Source organism: Phyllobates terribilis, unplaced genomic scaffold (assembly GCF_046119375.1).
Source record: "Phyllobates terribilis strain yellow unplaced genomic scaffold, ASM4611937v1 Scaffold_69__1_contigs__length_7402412, whole genome shotgun sequence".
NCBI lineage: Eukaryota > Metazoa > Chordata > Amphibia > Anura > Dendrobatidae > Phyllobates > Phyllobates terribilis.
This window is the reverse complement of record NW_027362829.1, coordinates 4,179,481-4,193,089: the sequence shown is the minus strand read 5'-3', so window position 1 is coordinate 4,193,089 and position 13,609 is coordinate 4,179,481. Positions and strand designations below refer to the sequence as shown.

General features: G+C 48.7%; 1 protein-coding gene across 2 annotated transcripts in view; it reads left to right on the top strand.

The window, feature by feature from the left end:
* The window catches only part of LOC141194360 (uncharacterized), a 135,057-nt gene that overhangs the window by 91,100 nt on the left and 30,348 nt on the right, over window positions 1–13,609 (top strand). Inside the window, exon 1 of one of the 2 annotated variants that reach the window (XM_073662268.1) lies at window positions 2,060–2,128. The exons of the other annotated variant lie outside the window; for it this stretch is intronic. The gene's annotated coding sequence lies outside the window, so the exon portion shown is untranslated. Of the gene's footprint in view, window positions 1–2,059; window positions 2,129–13,609 lie in introns of those variants that run through there. 2 annotated transcript variants of the gene reach the window in all.

The window sequence follows — 13,609 nt, the reverse complement described above, 5'->3', positions numbered from 1 at the left end:
ATGTGTGTAGGTAGCCTACCAGTTCTCCAGCCCGAAGAGACAGCTGCCCACCCAGAATCCACACAGGATGACTATGCTCCACAGAATACTTCTCTTCCCAACCTCAAGAGGCAGTCCAGACGTGCAAGGCATAGAGGTAAACCATCACGCCAGGTTCTGTCCTCCCAAAGACCTCCTGTTCCCAAGCCCGTAGAGGCAGCTATCCGCACTGAATCCATGAAGGTTGACCATGTTCGTCAGGCTAAGCAGAGGCCGGAACTCAGTCACAAAATTGGATTGCGGTCCCTCTGCAGTTGTTTGGGACCCCCTGACGGTCTTTGTCCAGCGAAGGTTGGGGAATCCCAAGACATTAGGCCTGTAGGAGAGGCTGCCCTTGGCGTTAGTGTTTCCTCTCCACAGATGACCATGACTGTCTCCATGGCAAGTGAAAGCCTCGGATTAACCGGAAGTTTCGGGCTTAAAGCCTTGAAGAGTCAGTGTTTGATTCCAGTCCGAAAACTCCAGAAGTCAGTTTGGGCATTGTCAGCGGAAGGACGAGCCCTACGCAGAAACAGTCAAAATATGTCTGTACAAATTAAGCTCCAGATTGGAGCATTACACATGAAGAAGTTCACATTCCAGGTGCTGACTGGTTTACTCACAGGTCGTCCAGAGCCAAGAGATCTAGTGCCCGCTCAGGTCTGGAGATCCTGCATGGTGTATCCTAGGGGACTGCTAAGGTACAAGGGGTGTCCAGTCCCCATATTTTCAGGACAGTCAGCAGTTTCTTCTTCTTCACCAGATCTGCTACCTTGTCCACCGCACCTGCGGTTTCGCTCTGCTCTGCCTTGTCCACCGCTCCGGCGGTTTCGCTTTACTCTGCTTGTCTACCGCATCTGCGGCTCTGTTCCTGTATCCCAGTCTGTACTGGACCCTATCCAGCCTGCGCTCCAACCTGCTAGTATCCACCTGTCTGCACGCCAGCCGAGCTTGCCAGTACCTCCCTGTCTGCACTCCAGCCGTGCTTGCCAGTACCTCCCTGTCTGCACTCCAGCCGTGCTTGCCAGTAACCACCTGTCTGCATACCAGCCATGCTTGCCAGTAACCACCTGTCTGCATACCAGCCGTGCTTGCCAGTACCCACCTGTCTGGATACCAGCCGTGCTTGCCAGTACCCACCTGTCTGCATACCAGCCGTGCTTGCCAGTACCCACCTGTCTGCATACCAGCCGTGCCTGCCAATACCCACCTATCTGCATGTCAGCCTAACCTGCCTGTTCCTGCATTCCCCAGTGTGGGTCAACAGCTGTGTCCGGGGTCTGACCTGGAGTAGCACCTGGTCCCTCTGCTCGGTTCCTCACTGGTGCACGGAGTCGACTGAGCCGCCGTGCGACCTTGGTCGGATCGGGTTGATACTTAGTTATGCCCCTCCAGGCACTCTTCGGTTCATGGTACAGTGGGATCACTAATCACGCACACGCCAGTCAGTCCGGGCGTGTGCATAACAGACTGAATTCATTTTTTACATACAGATAATTATAGGCCGTGTGTATTTAGTCCTGTCTATTACCTGGTGATGTGAGGGGCTGGGGAACCTCCATCATGACGTCCCTGTACAGATCTTTGTGTCTTTCTAAATACTCCCACTCCTCCATGGAGAAATAGACGGCGACATCCTGACACCTTATAGGAACCTGACACATACAATGATACCGTCACCCCCCCGATCCCTTCATAGTGTTACTGTATAATGTCCCAGCATTCTCAGCAGTGTCACCTCTCCAGTCAGCAGCTCAATCATCTTGTAGGCGAGTTCTAGGATCTTCTGGTCATTGATGTCCTCATGTATCAGAAGGTGAGGTGGAGGCCCCGTGATTGGGATCTGGGGTCTTCCCCATCCCTCAGACACAGGGTCCTGACAGCGCCCACTAGAGGTCTTCTTCACTACTGTGTAATCCTGGTTATGGAGAGACACTTTATCTATCTAGTAGACAACTTCATCCAGCACCATGACAACCAGCACAGCAGAGTCCTGCAGCCACTGAGGCCCCTGATCATGTGACCCCTGACTCCTCCCCTCCTGTGACCTCATCACAGGTCCTGTGCGCACAGAACAGTCATATGTGTGGTGGCGGCTCTGCAGGTGGAGGTATGTGGAGATTCCCCATTACTGGGCATTAACCCCTTCAGCACGGAGACTCTTTTGGGGTCTCTGTGTGGTGTGAACAGTGAGGTAACAGCTGTGGACAGAATGCGGCTTAGCTGGTTCCCGTCCACATTAGATCCATTCAGACGACTGCAGGATGAAGGACAGAAGCCCAGAGAAGTCCTCACACAACACCATTATTCCTCTCCTAGCTCCAGCACAGTAATGTAGATACTGGTGATTATCTCTCCATTACGAGTATCGGGGGAGTTCTAGTCCGCGCCCCGTATGTCTTGTGTCTGTTATACGGCCAATATACATTCGGGCATTGCCTGCCATACACTGTAGTGCTGTAGCCATGTTTTCTACTGGCATTACTGCGATTGTCCGGCCGCATCTTGTTATCGGTAGTGATGAGGGAACGTGCTCGGATAAGGGGTTAACAGAGCGCACTCGAGCATAACTGAGTATCATCGGAGTGCTCGTATATTGTGTTCGAGTCCCTGTGTCTGCATGATTTGCGGCTGTTAAACAGCTTCAACACGTGAGGATTCCCCAATAAACAGGGAATCCCTGCATGTGTTGAGGCTGTCTAACATCTGCAAATCATGCAGACACAGGGACTCGAACATGATATACGAGCACGCCAAAGATACTCAGTTATACTTGAGCGTGCTCGGTTAACCCCTTATCCAAAGATCATTAGCTGATCACTAGTTATTGGATAATTACTCAAAGTCAGTATAGTGCTATAATCAGACGTTCATGTATCTGCAACTATAATAACCTACATATGTGACACAGGAACTAGGGCAGTATAAAATATAACATTTATTGATAAAGACAATAAAATATATATATACTGTGGCAAGACGACTCGCTCAGCTCTCCAGGAGGCAGACTCAGGACACACGTTCTAAGGTTACCTTTCTGCTGGTTTATTGTCTGGCATAAACTCGTGCAGGGTTTCGCAGAAAAAATAAACAAGACCCCTCTGGGTTAAATGGAAAAACAAAACAAAGTATAGCTCCATCCATAGTTGAGCGGGTTCCGCCCGATCTCGGTAGCATAAACTGCATAGGTAACAAGCTCTGCAGCTTCCACAATACTGTCTGGAGACTTCCCTCTCCAGACCACACTTCACAGGGAAAAAAAACAGGACTGAGCTTTTACACATTGCTCAGCCACACCCTGAGGGGAGGTAGGGGGAATGGTGTCCCGCCCTCTTTGCCATTCCCATAAAACCGCACACCCTTTAACAGAGTAAATCTACCAGCATATAACATGCTGGCAGAAAAATAAAGTAGGTCTTAGTTCACACAGGAGAGCATCCTGAGTGACACATACCTCCCCTCACATATAAAACCAGTGACACTGTCACATATTCCCCCCCTCTGCCCAAAGCCGGGGGTTTGGGCACCTTCTGACACCAGGCAGGGAATCCTAGAGAGGGCATCTGCATTCCCATGTAACTTCCCGGGCCTATGCTCCACGTGAAAGTTAAACTCTTGAAGTCCTAGGAACCATCTAGTTACCCTGGCATTTTTACCCCTCTTCTCCCTCAACCATCTCAACGGGGCATGGTCTGATACTAATTTAAACTTCCGGCCTAGTAGGTAATATTTCAGTGTATCCACGGCCCATTTTATGGCTAAACACTCTTTCTCTACTATGGCGTAGTTCTTCTCGCAGGAGGACAGCTTTCGGCTTAGATAGAGAATGGGATGTTCTTCCCCATTTATCTCTTGGGAGAGTACAGCCCCTAGACCAACCTCTGAAGCGTCCCTCTGGACTACAAATTCTTTCTTGAAGACCAGGACCGGCTGCTTGCACAGTGTTAGCTTCAACTGTTGAAACACGGTCTCCGTTTCTTCCGTCCATTTCACCATGATTGATTTGGTGCCTTTTAGAAGATTCGTTAGTGGCGCGGCAATCATAGCGAAATTCGGGATAAACCTCCGGTAGTATCCCACCATTCCCAGGAATGCTCTCACCTGCTTCTTCGAGAGTGGTTGCGGCCAGGTTTGAATTGCCTCCACTTTCTTGATTTGCGGCTTTATTTCGCCTCTCCCAACAACATAGCCCAGGTACTTGGCCTCCTCCTTTCCGATGGCACACTTTCTCGGATTTATGGTAAATCCTGCCTTCCTTAGCGCGTCCAGAACGGCCTGTAGTTTAGGTAGGTGACTAGCCCAGTCTGGGCTAAAGACCACAATGTCGTCGAGGTAGGCTGCGGCATACTTCTTATGTGGGGCTAGGATCCGATCCATAGCCCCCTGGAAAGTGGCTGGGGCCCCCTGTAGTCCGAATGGCATCTGCGTGTATTGAAAACACCCATCAGGTGTTGAGAAAGCCGTCTTCTCCTTAGCCATTTGGGACATGGGGATCTGCCAGTAGCCCTTCGTCAGGTCAAGAGTGGTGATGTACCTCGCCGGTCCAAGCCTCTCGATGAGTTTGTCGACACGGGGCATCGGGTACGCGTCACACTTGGATACCTCATTCAGTCGGCAGTAGTCATTACAAAACCTCCACTCTCCATTGGGTTTCGGCACGAGGACGATTGGGCTCAACCACCCACTCTTTGACTCCTCTATTACTCCGAGGTCTAACATCCTCTTCACCTCGGCCGAGATCACCTCCCGGCGTCCTTCTGGAATCCGATACGGCTTCAGATTCACTCGTACGTGCGGCTCTGTCAGCACATCATGCTCTACCACTTGAGTATGCCCCGGCAACTCTGAGAACAGCTCCCGATTCCGCTGTAGTAATTCTCGACACTGTTGCTTCTGGGCCTGTGATAGAGTCTCTGCAATAGTGACCTCCTCCACCTTGCCTTCTGGTGCGGCTCCCAGGCAAGGAGTTTCCACAGGTTCACGGTCCCGCCACGGCTTGAGCAAATTTACATGATATATTTGATGCGGCTTTCTTCGGCCAGGCTGGTGGACTTTATAATTAACCTCGCTGACTTTCTCCACCACCTCGTATGGACCTTGCCATTTGGCGAGGAACTTGCTCTCGACGGTAGGGATCAGCACCAAAACACGGTCCCCGGGCTGGAACTGTCTTAGTCTCGCCAACCGGTTATAGACCCTCGCCTGGGCTTCCTGCGCCTGGAGGAGATGTGTTAGAACCTTGCTGTTAGTTTTTTTTTCCTTTGCTGGTCACATGACCTTGTTGGCCTATTTAATCCTGCTCCGCCCTTCTGGCTTTGCTGGACTTTATTGTATATCTACTTTCTGGCTAGCCTGTGCTCTGTATCTTACTCTGTTAGTTTGCTTGGTCTACGGACCTCTATGTTCTATCTATTTTGTTTGTTCGTCTGTCTGCTACTATTTCTGTTAGGAGGTGTCCCATATTCCTCCCAGTCCTTAGTACCTGTAGGGATTTCCTCCCCACATCTATAGGTCTTCGTACAGACTAGATTAGGACTTTAGCAGGTCTGATCGCAGGATCAGGTTCCCTGTTACATCGTAGGGATTCAGCTGAGTCTTATAGTAGGGACAGATCTCCTCTCTTTCCTTAGCTTTGGTAGCAGAACATAACAGTAAGTCCAGCCTGCAAATTCTCTAAGGAAAGATTTTTTTTTTTTTGTTCCATCATGGTGTCGGTTCAGGATTTGGCTAAACACCTGCAGGGACTCTCTCTGGAAGTGGCCGAGCTCCGTCAGCACGTGAGTAACTGTCCTGGAGCATATTTCTTGGAGCCTAAGGTATGTTTGCCGGATTTATTTTTTGGTGAACATCGAGAATTTTTTTCATTTAAAAATGCTTGCTTATTGTATTTTCGTTTGAGACCCAAGTCCTCTGGGGATGAATCCCAGCGCGTAGGGTTCATAATGTCACTTTTGCGCAAAGAGCCTCAGGAGTGGGCCTTTTCTTTGCAACCTAGTGATACATGCTTCAGATCAGTGGATAGTTTTTTTTCTGCTTTAGGACTATTATATGATGATCCTGACCGTGTCGCATCAGCTGAGACTGAGTTGAGACGTCTAAAACAAGGATCTGGTACTGTAGAAAAATATTGTACACATTTTCGTCGTTGGTCTACTCAAACAGGGTGGAACGATTCTGCTCTGAAAAGTCTATTTCTTGCTGGTCTCAGTGAAAGGGTTAAAGACCTGCTAATTGCTTATCCTACACCTGAGGATTTACAACAGGCTATGCAATTAGCTATACGGGTGGATAGGAGACTGCGTGCTAGGGTTAATGAGAGCAAATCCTCTGCTATGTCAGTTTCTGGTTATGATAATGTGTGTACTAACAGTGGTGAACCGATGGAGATTGGATCGGTGGCACCTCGCTCTCAAGAAAAAGATCGTCGTTTTTCAGAAGGCTTGTGTTACTATTGCGGAAAATCTGGTCATTTGATTAAAGGCTGTGAGCTTCGTATGAAGAAAGAAAAAAAAATGGTCAGTCATGCCCGTATTGCCTGTTTAAATTCCAAGGGTATATTTTTAGCTGCTTCCACGATTGCTCAGGAAAAATTAATGGAATTTCGGGTGTTTGTTGATTGCGGGTCTACATTGAATGTAATTGATGGGGGATTCGTGGAAAAACTCAATTTAAAACCTGAACCTTTATCATCCCCCATTGCTGTGGTTTCTGTGGATGGCTCCCCTTTGAAGAATATTACTCTCAAGGTCAGTGAATTTCCTCTCACTATTAATGGTGTTCACCATGAGAAATTGGATTTGGTAGTGTTGAATAACTTGCCTTCTCCAGTAATATTGGGTTTGCCCTGGTTAAAATTTCACAATCCTGTACTGGATTGGTCTACCAGTGAAATTAAATCCTGGAGCCATAAATGTTATGACAAGTGTTGTAACGGGCGTATTGCAGCTTTGGATAGGGGAGAATTGCCTGTTCCTATTCAGGATTTTTGGAGAGTTTTTTCTGAGAAGGAATCGCAGGTTTTGCCTCCCCATAGAGACTATGATTGTTCTATTGAATTTGTACCTGGAGCGACTCTTCCTAAAAGTCGTTTATTTAACCTTACTATTCCTGAGAGGAAGGCTTTGGAGGAATACATACAGACAAGTTTGGCCGCCGGTCACATTAGGCCCTCTAAGTCTCCTGTGGCGGTTGGATTTTTTTTTGTAAAAAAAAAGGACGGTGGTTTACGTCCTTGTCTGGATTTCCGTGAGATTAACAAAATTACGGTACGCAATCCTTACCCACTGCCATTGATTCCTGATCTGTTTAACCAGTTATTGGGGGCCAAGTGGTTCTCTAAAATTGACCTTAAGGGGGCATACAATCTGTTGCGCATGAAGGAGGGTGATGAATGGAAGACTGCTTTTAACACTCCTGTGGGTCATTTTGAGAATCTGGTTATGCCTTTTGGTCTTACTAATGCTCCTGCATTTTTTCAGAATCTGATTAATGACATCCTTAGACCTTTGATTGGTAAAAATGTGGTTGTGTATTTGGATGACATTTTGATTTATTCGCCAGATCTGGAGTCTCATTGGCGGAGCGTGCGTGAGGTATTACAGTTATTAATGGACAATTCGCTTTTTGCTAAGCTGGAGAAATGTGAGTTCGCTGTACAGAGAATTAGTTTTTTGGGCTACATTATCTCCAGCAAAGGTTTTGAGATGGATCCGGTTAAGGTTCAGGCTGTGCAGGAATGGCCTAGGCCTATTGGTTTGAAATCGATACAGAGGTTTTTGGGTTTCGCCAATTACTATAGAAAATTCATAAAAAATTTTTCTAGTATTGTCAAACCTCTGACTGATCTCACCAGGAAAGGTGCTGATGCTGTTCAGTGGTCTTCTGAGGCCATTGAAGCTTTTGTGTATCTCAAGGAGAGGTTCACCTCTGCTCCCATCCTTATGCAGCCTGATGTTACTAGGCCGTTTTTGGTTGAGGTTGATGCTTCCTCTGTGGGGGTTGGCGCAGTATTGTCTCAGGATAACGGGGATGGATTACATCCTTGTGCCTTTTTTTTCCAAAAAATTTTCGGAGACTGAATTGAATTACGATATTGGTAATCGGGAATTATTGGCTATTAAACTCGCATTTGAACACTGGCGCCACTTCTTGGAAGGTGCGGAATTTCCCGTTCAGGTTCTTACGGATCATAAAAATCTGATATATCTTGATGCTGCCAAGCGCCTGAATGCCCGTCAGGCTAGGTGGGCACTGTTTTTCTCGCGGTTTAATTTCTCCGTTACTTACATCCCTGGTACTAAGAATGTTAAGGCTGATGCCTTGTCTCGCAGTTTTTCTCCCATAGTCGGTGCTGAGAAAGAGGAAAACATTTTACAAGAAGGTGTTGTGATAGCTGCTTTAGACTCCGTTTTGGAAGATGAGATTCTTAAAGCACAGGAGAATGCCCCATCTAACACTCCTCATGGGAGGTTGTTTGTGCCTGGGACCTTTAGGAGAGATTTGTTTGTTGAGTGTCACGAATCTCGGTTGGCAGGTCATCCCGGAATCTCTGAGACCAAGAGACTGGTGGGTCGCAGTTTTTGGTGGCCTGGATGGCAGAAGGAAGTCATTAAGTGGGTGCGCCAATGTACTATATGTGCTAGATCCAAGTCCTCACATACTCCTGCTGCGGGGTTGCTTTGTCCTTTGGAGGTCCCCAGTGCTCCTTGGACACATTTGGCTATGGACTTTATAACTGACCTTCCCCCCTCTGAGGGTTTTACTGTCATCTGGGTGGTCGTGGACCGTTTTAGCAAGATGTGTCACTTGGTTCCCTTCGTCAAACTGCCCTGCGCTAAAACTCTCGCTAAGGCCTTTGTCAAGGAAATTGTCAGACTTCATGGCGTTCCTACTGACATTGTTTCTGATAGGGGTCCTCAGTTCGTGGCTCGTTTTTGGCGTGCCTTTTGTGACAGGTTGGGAATTCATTTGTCGTTTTCGTCCGGATACCATCCTGAATCTAATGGCCAAACAGAAAGGAAAAACCAGGATGTTGAGCAGTTCTTGCGTTGTTTTGTGGCAGACAATCAAGAGGGGTGGTCTGAGTTTCTGCCACTTGCCGAATTTGCTCTGAACAATCATACATCTTCTTCTGCTGGTTGTTCGCCTTTTTTTTGTTGTTCTGGGAGACATCCGTCGTTTGGGTCGTTCTCCAAGTTGGGATCTGCCGTGCCTGAGGAGGAGAATTTTTCCGGTGATTTGGAAAGAGTTTGGACGGATGTGCGTGGTAATCTTCAGGAGGCCAACAGAAAATCTAAAGACTACTTTGATAGGAAACGACAGGAGGTTTTGTTCGCTGTTGGTGACATGGTTTGGTTGTCCTCTAGGAATCTGCGGTTGAGGATTCCTTCTAAGAAATTGGGTCCCAAGTTTGTAGGGCCCTTTAAGGTGCTTCAGGTTGTCAACCAATCTGCTGTTAGGTTGGAGGTTCCTACCTCCTGGAGAATTAATCCGGTCTTTCATGTCTCTCTGTTAAAAAAAGCTGTCGTGTCGGATGGTGACGCCTCTGCCTCTGTTCCTCCGGTGGTGGAGGACGGGGAATATGAAATTTCTCGCATCCTTGACTCTAGACGGTATAGAGGTAGTTTGCAGTATCTTGTGGCCTGGAAAGGTTTCGGACCCGAGGATAACTCTTGGGTGAGGTCAGATGATGTTTCCGCGTCCAGACTTATCAGAGCATTTCACAGGAGATTTCCTGATAAGCCTGGTCCTAGGGGATCCGGAGGATCCTCTTAGAAGGGGGGGTACTGTTAGAACCTTGCTGTTAGTTTTTTTTTTCCTTTGCTGGTCACATGACCTTGTTGGCCTATTTAATCCTGCTCCGCCCTTCTGGCTTTGCTGGACTTTATTGTATATCTACTTTCTGGCTAGCCTGTGCTCTGTATCTTACTCTGTTAGTTTGCTTGGTCTACGGACCTCTATGTTCTATCTATTTTGTTTGTTCGTCTGTCTGCTACTATTTCTGTTAGGAGGTGTCCCATATTCCTCCCAGTCCTTAGTACCTGTAGGGATTTCCTCCCCACATCTATAGGTCTTCGTACAGACTAGATTAGGACTTTAGCAGGTCTGATCGCAGGATCAGGTTCCCTGTTACATCGTAGGGATTCAGCTGAGTCTTATAGTAGGGACAGATCTCCTCTCTTTCCTTAGCTTTGGTAGCAGAACATAACAGTTGTTCCTTCACGATGGGCATCACCTTTGACATTCTCCCCTGTAACTGGGCGACATGTTCGATGATACTCCGGTGTGGTGTGACTTCAGCCTCCCAAGTTTCCTTGGCGATGTGTAGGAGACCTCTTGGATGCCGCCCATATAGGAGCTCAAATGGAGAGAAGCCAGTGGAGGCTTGAGGAACTTCTCTGACCGAGAAAAGCAGAAATGGGAGCAGGTAGTCCCAGTCTCGCCCATCCATTTCAACAACCTTCTTGAGCATCGCCTTTAAGGTCTTGTTGAAGCGTTCTACTAGGCCAGCCATCTGTGGATGATAAACCGAGGTCCGAAGCTGAGTTATCTGAAGGACTCTGCAAAGCTCCTTCATCACCTTGCTCATGAAGGGGGTTCCTTGGTCTGTCAGAATCTCTTTTGGTAGACCTGTCCGAGCAAAAATATGGACCAGCTCTCGGGCTATACTTTTACTGGACATGTTCCTTAGGGGAACCGCTTCCGGATACCGAGTCGCATAGTCCATGACGACCAGGATATATTGGTGGCCCCGAGCTGATTTAACTAAGGGGCCCACGAGGTCCATGGCAATCCTCTCAAAGGGAACCTCTATCACAGGTAGTGGGACTAAGGGGCTACGGAAGTGGGAGGAGGGAGCGGTTATTTGGCAGGTGGGGCAGGACCTACAATAGTTTTGAACTTTTCGATAACACCCTGGCCAATAAAACCTTCTCAATATCCTCTCCTGAGTTTTCTCGACCCCTAGGTGTCCCCGCAGAACATGTGAATGGGCCATATGTAGCACCCGCCGTCTGTATGGCCCCGGCACTAACAGCTGTTCCACTATCTCACCGCCCCTCAGTTTGGCCACCCGATATAGCAACTCCCCCTGCACTGCAAAGTGGGGGAATCTGGTGTCGGCCCCCGGCTCTTGGGCAACCCCATTACATACAGTAACCTGGTAGGAACGCCCCTTTTAAGGTCAGGTCTCGAACTTGAGCAGTCCAAAAGATCTCTCTGGACATATCTAACGCAGGGAGGTCGGCCTCCTCGGTCACCATCTCACCCTCATCACCGACAAGGACGCACAGTGGGAACTCCTCCATCTGAGACTTCGTCCGGGGTTCTTCTTCAAGGACCTGGCTTTTCCCCATGCTACTTAGTCCAGTTCCCTTCCCCCACAAGTCCCAGAATAAGGAAAAATCACGGCCCAATATGACGGGATGTATCAGGTCCTTTACTACCCCGACTTCATGGGACTGGGCACCACAGTCTGTCCCCACTGTTACTGTGGCCACGGGATAGTTTTTGGCGTCACCATGGATGCACCGAACGCCCAGGGTTTTGGAAGGGATCAACTGGTGGGGAAGGGATGCTCTGATCAAGGTCACCAGACTCCCGGAGTCCAACAGCCCAAGCACTTTTACTCCATTAATGGACACTGCACACGCCTGCGGCCCCTCACCGGGTCGACAGTCCACGCTACAGGCTGGATAGACATAATAGGAGACCCGCCTGCCTAGGCTGCAGTCCATGGGCTCAGGGGATATTTGACACCTGGCGGCTACATGTCCAGGGTTGTGACACCACCAGCAAACTATATCTTTACCAAATGTTCTAACGGCACCTTCAGTGGGAGTGGGACGCCCCCCCAGTGGTGGCTCTAGACTCCTTCCGTGGTGAACCCGCCCCCCTTTCGGTATCCCAGTAGGGAGAAGTGACTGCATCCGGTTTCCCAAGAGATCTCTCGACTACCTGGTACCTCACTACCAGGCTGATGAAGTCATCTGCGTTCTGGGGATCACCCTGGGCAACCCAGGTCTGTACTGGCTTGGGAAGGGAATGCATGAATCTGTCAATCACCACCCGCTCAACCATCTGGGCCGGAGTGGAGGACTCCGGTTGTAGCCACTTCTGAACCAGGTGCAGGAGGTCAAACATCTGCGAGCGAGGGGGTTTGTCGCTAGCATACGCCCAGTGATGAACTCGTTGGGCTCTCACCGCCATATTTACTCCCAGACGTGCTAAGATCTCTATCTTTAGTTTGGGATACTCCTTAGCATCTTGCAGCGCCAAGTCAAAATACACCTTCTGGGGTTCACCCGATAAATATGGCGCCAGAACCTCTGCCCACTGTGCTGGTGGAAGTCTCTCCCGATCAGCCACCCTCTCAAAAACAGTCAGAAATGCTTCTACATCATCCCCAGGGGTCATCTTCTGCATGGCCCGCCTTACCGCCTTCCTGACCTGAGAATCATCAGTCGGCCCTGGGGGTGGGGCGGCCGCCCTGCTCTGGATGGCGTCCGCCAAAAGCTGTATCTGCTGTTGCGCCTCCTGCTGGTGCTGCTGCTGCGACTTTTGCTGCAACTGGATTTGCTGAAGCAACAGTTTGGTCATCTCCTGGTGCTGCTGCTACATGCTCTGCTGGGCCTGTAGGTGTTGCTGCTGCATGCTCTGCTGGGCCTGGACCAGGTGCTTAACGAGCTCCTCCATGCCGCTGGACTTCTCTGGCTGGCTGGCAGCCTTCACCCAGGACATCCACCGGTCTTTGTGGCAGGTACACGTGTTCCTGGAATCCTGCACGCACTCTCACACCAACTGTGGCAAGACGACTTGCTCGGCTCTCCAGGAGGCAGACTCAGGACACACGTTCTAAGGTTACCTTTCTGCTGGTTTATTGTCTGGCATAAACTCGTGCAGGGTTTCGCAGAAAAAATAAACAAGACCCCTCTGGGTTAAACGGAAAAACAAAACAAAGTATAGCTCAGTCCATAGTTGAGCGGGTTCCGCCCGCTCTCGGTAGCATAAACTGCACAGGTAACAAGCTTTGCAGCTTCCACAATACTGTCTGGAGACTTAGCTCTCCAGACCACACTTCACAGGAAAAAAAAAACAGGACTGAGCTTTTACACATTGCTCAGCCACACCCTGAGGGGAGGTAGGGGGAATGGCGTCCCGTCCTCTTTGCCATTCCCATAAAACCGCACACCCTTTAACAGAGTAAATCTACCAGCATATAACATGCTGGCAGAAAAATAAAGTAGGTCTTAGTTCACACAGGAGAGCATCCTGAGTGACACATACCTCCCCTCACATATAAAACCAGTGACACTGTCACAATATATATATATTTATATTTATGTGTGTATGGGAAAAGTAACACAACAGAAAAGTCACAAAGGGGTAGTAGCTATTACATTATGTTCATACAGAAATCAATCAATCATAAACCAGAACAAGACATAAATGTGCAACAGGGTCCCTAAATAAATTACAGGCTAAAGTGCATAGTGCTGATTGTAAAGTCTAAAGAGACAAAAACATAGTTACACGGTCATTGAAAAGGTGATATAAAGCAAATCTATGTATGGAGAAAGTAAGATAGCCAATA